The sequence below is a fragment of the Gekko japonicus genome, unplaced genomic scaffold (genome assembly GCF_001447785.1).
Source record: "Gekko japonicus isolate JY-2015 unplaced genomic scaffold, Gekko_japonicus_V1.1 scaffold884, whole genome shotgun sequence".
Taxonomy (NCBI): Eukaryota; Metazoa; Chordata; class Lepidosauria; order Squamata; family Gekkonidae; genus Gekko; species Gekko japonicus.
Window position 1 is genome coordinate 319,895 of NW_015172029.1, and position 4,607 is coordinate 324,501.

Genomic DNA, 4,607 nt, shown 5'->3' on the forward strand with positions numbered 1-4,607 from the left:
CCCTAATGTAGCCAATCCTCCAAGAGCTTACAGTAGCCCCTGTAAGAAGAGTTTTGTAAGCTCTTGGAGGATTGGCTACATTAGGGGGGTGTCGCCTAATATGCAAAGGAGTTCCTGCTACAAAAAGCCCTGGTTTTAAGATACACTCCCCACTGGAAAGACTTTTCCCACACACTCCAACTGGGCCTTTGGCAAACAGTTGCAATCCTGTGTTACTTTTCCATACCCAAAATTCCTGAACTGGCCCTTAATGTTACTGTAATCCCACCAGCTGTTCGTGAGAAAATGGCACTTGGGGCAGTGATTATTAACATTTTTATACAAGCAGAGCCATTAAAGCACCCCAAGACTGGATCTCTAAGCACGTGGCAGCATCTAGCACAGATGTATGTCATTGTGCATGAATGTCAATCAAAGGGGGCGTTTAACAGCCTGGCAGGGCCAGTTTTGAAGCATTGCTCGGAACTTGCAGAACTACTGCATCACCTAGTATTTCCTTAACGGAAAGAATAAACGAGGCCATGGTTTTTCTTTCTTTTTCAGTGTGCAGGACAAAGTGCAGCCATACAGCGGAGGGAGGAGAGACACCTGCAAAGGTCAGTGGGAGGGTGAGAGCTCAGGCAGAAATCCTATGGAAACTGGCCCATCCAGGGGTCTTGTCTGGCCCGTGAGCGATTGGTCATTACCTTTATTGCCAGATGACAGAGGCCAGGGCTTTTCTGGTAGAAAAAGTCCCGCAGGGACTCATTAGCATAATAGGCCACACCCAACTGCAGAAACCTATTAGCATATTAGGCCACACCCCTGGCAGCACAGCACATTAGCATATTAGGCCACACCCCCATGGCTTCCCTGGGTGCCCTGCAGCTGCAGGGAGCCCGGGCAAGCCGGCCCTTGGACAGGCCGGGGAAGGCACGGGGGGGGATTTAAATGCCTCCCCGATCCTTCCATGGCCCCCCCTGGCCCGCCCGCCTCAGAGTTGCCGGGGGGGGGTCGCTCTCCAGGCCTTCCCTCTGTAGCCACGCACGTGCAGAGGTTTTGACTGTAGTGGGCGTGGCCAACTCTGAAGCCAGCCGGAACTCCGTCCCTGTGCGTTCCTGCCCAGAAAGAGCCCTGACAGTGGCATTCTGTCCTTGCGTACTGTCTCAGTACTAATGACTAACAGGCTGTGGAAGTGGGAGGGAGAGGCATCAGGGAGACGCTTTGAGGAAATACTGTAAGAGTGTTAATGTTTTAAGCACGGTTGTATTTTGAGTGGGGGAAATATCATTAATGCATACTTTACAAAGTTTGTCTCTCTCCTGGACCCGGCGTTACATTTTGTGGCACCCATGGCCCGGCACAACAAAGTGGCATTTATATCAGATCCGGCCCGCGTGACAAATGAGGTCGATCCCCCTGTCCCTCTCCACCCGACCCCCACCCCGATCTGCTCTCCTCTGTCCTCAACAAAAGCATCTCGCAGCTGGGAATCAACTCGGCCAGAAGGAATAAAGAGTGGGAAGTGGAATTATTCCTACCAACAGGCAGTGTTCACTCTAAGCTGAGTTGGTGTGATCTAGCTCACAGTTTTCTAGCCTCCAGCTCACAGATTTTTGTCTTGGCTCAGGAAGGAGGGCTCCAGAGCAAACTAATTTATTCGGTAGCCAAATCGCTCGCTCACAACTTTAATGCCAGCAGCTCACAAAGTAGAGTTTTTGCTCACAAGACTCCACACAGCTTAGAGGGAACATTGCCGACAGGTTCTTAGCACACGTTTGTCCTCCCCCTTCCTCCAAAAGGGGCTTCAGGATAGCTTGCGTGGCTGTCCGTGTCTCATCCTAAGCTGGACGGCCCACGGTAGCCCAGCCTCATCACACTTTGAAAGCTAAGCTGGAGCAGCCCAGGTTCGTACCGGGATGGGAGACCACCTTCTGGGGTGGCTGTGCAGAGGCAGGCAACGGCAAACCACGTCTGACAGTCTCTTGCCCCGGAAACCCTACAGGGTCACCAAAAGTCGGCTGTGACTTGACTGCCTGTCCTGCCACTCCAAAGTTTGCCCTGACCTGGGCGGCCTAAGCGTAGTCTGACCTCAGAAGACGAGTGGGACCATCCCCAGTTAGTTCTTGGATGAGAAACCCCCAAGAAGTTCAGGGTGGCTACGCAGAGGCAGGCAACAGTGAACTGCTTCTGAACACCTCAGTCCTGAACTGGACGGCCCAGGCTAACCTGATCTCATCAGACCTCGGACGCTAAGCAGGGTCGGCTCTTTCTAGTACTTGGGAGATCCCCAAGGAAGTCCAAGGTTTTGCTACACAGAGGCAGGCAATGGCAAACCACCTCCGGTCTCCTCCCTGGAAAACTGTACAGGAGTCGGTTGCAACTTGACCGCAGTCTCCACCACTGCCCGTGTCTCATACAAGGAATTTCACAAAAGCATGTCCAGTGTTCCCTCTAAGCTGAGTTGGTGTGGGCTAGCTCAGTTTTGTAGCCTCTGGCTCACAGATTTTTGTCTTAGCTCAGGGAAGGCTGGCTCCAGAGCAAACTAATTTATGCAGTAGCCAAATCACCTGCTCACAACTTTAATGATGGTGACTCACAAAGTAGAATTTTTGCTCTCAGGACTCCACGGCTTAGAGGGTGCATTGTCTATATCTGCCTCTGCACACTCCATGGTTGTAGAAGAAGAAGAGGAGGAGGAGATTGGATTTATACCCCGCCCTTCACTACCCAAAGGAGTCTCAGAGCGGCTTACAGACTCCTTTCCCTTCCCCTCCCCACAACAGACACCCGGTGAGGTAGGTGGGGCTGAGAGAGCTCTGACAGAAACTGCTCTTTTTCAGGAACAGCGCTTGTCAGAGCTACGGCTTGCCCAAGGTCATCCAGCCAGGTGCAAGTGGAGGAGTGGGGAATCAAACCCGGTTCTCCCAGATTAGAGTCCGCGCACTTAACCACTGGCACCAAACTGTATGAATTCTCCCATTTTTCCTCACCAAAAGACAGCTTTCAACCCCCACAAGTGTACAATCAATGGCTTTTGACACACACCGTACCTCTTTTCGGGAGAAAGGATTGCGAGAAAAGCCTCTCTGCTGTGTTGGCCTGTCGGTCTGTGCAACCGGAAAGTCGCCAGCGCCTTTTGACAGCCCCCAGAGTGCAACATCCTTCCCCAACCCCCCCAGGCAGCCAGCTGAGCTCACGCAACTCGTCTTCCTGAAGTGGCCAAAAACCAAGATAAAAACAAGAAGACGGGGCAGGGCTGTGGTAGCGATATGCGGCAGAATTTGGCTAAGAAACTCAGCTTCTTCGCTTAAACACGACGCCAACAGTCCTTGTTGTTGAAAAGGACGAACACAACTGAGGGGTTACAGCTAGTGTAAAGGTAAAGGTTCCCCTGCTCAAAAGCCAGTCGAATCTGACTCTAGGGTTACGGTGCTCATCTCCGTTTCCAAGCCGAAGAGCCAGCGCTGTCCGAAGACGTTTCCGTGGTCATGTGGCCGGCATGACTAAACGCTGAGGCGCACGGAATGCTGTTACCTTCTCACTGAAGTGGTACCTATTTATCTACTTGCAATTTCTTGCTTTCGAACTGCGAGGTTGGCAGCTAGTGTAGAAAGCCAAAAATATAGAAGCTGTAATGATGTACAAAACGCTTATAATCTCACAATAATGATACAAAAATAAACAGTCAAATTGAAAAATATTAATTCCCAACAGGTATCAGAAAGATGGACGAACTTCTCCGGAGTTTTGGCATTCCTTTCGTGAAGAACTTCTTCCAAATATCAAGATGTGATAGTGTTGCTTCTTATTCCATAATGTGTAAATCCAATACAAAGGTACTAATATCCTATATGTTGAACATGTTCTTACATAACTTCGTGTGCCCATTGATGGAAGGATTTGTTATGTAAGAACATGTTCAACATATAGGATATTAGTACCTTTGTACTGGGTTTACACATTATGGAATACGAAGCAACACTATCGCATCTGGATTTGGCCCACCTAGGAACTTTGAGAACAAAACAACCCTGAATTGGATGGCCAATTGCACTGGAGCTCAGAAGCTAAGCAGGGTCAGCATGGTCAGTGGTTGGCTTCAGGAGTCATTTCGTAGAAAAATAGGTGCAGGAGCTCATTAGCATAACTCATTTGCATATGCCACACTTCCTGACATCACCGGAAGTGTGTCGGAAGGCAACACCCACCGCTCAGGCTCCATTGGACTGTTTTGGATTCCTAGCTCCAGGGGTGGGAGGGAGAACGTGCAGATCTCTCCTTGCAGAGGAGGGAGAGCTTGTACCTGAATAAAACTTGGTCCTAAAGGTGCCACTGGACTGTTTTGGGCTGGGCCCCCGGGGGGGGGAGCTCTGCAGCTTTCCTGGCTGCTTCTTGCTGTGACTGAGGGCTGCTGGGAGCAGGGGGTGGGGCTTGTTGCATGTGCCCGCCCCCTGGGCTCTTTACTGCCGGAGCTCCGCTCCTGTGCGCTCCTGCAGGAAATGACCCCTGGTTGGCTTGGGAGTCCACTAGGGAAGCACAGGACTGCTACACATAGGCAGGCGATAGAGCACCTTCTCTGAAATTTCTTGCCTTGCCTGAGCCTGCCTCGGTGGGGAGGGCGGGGT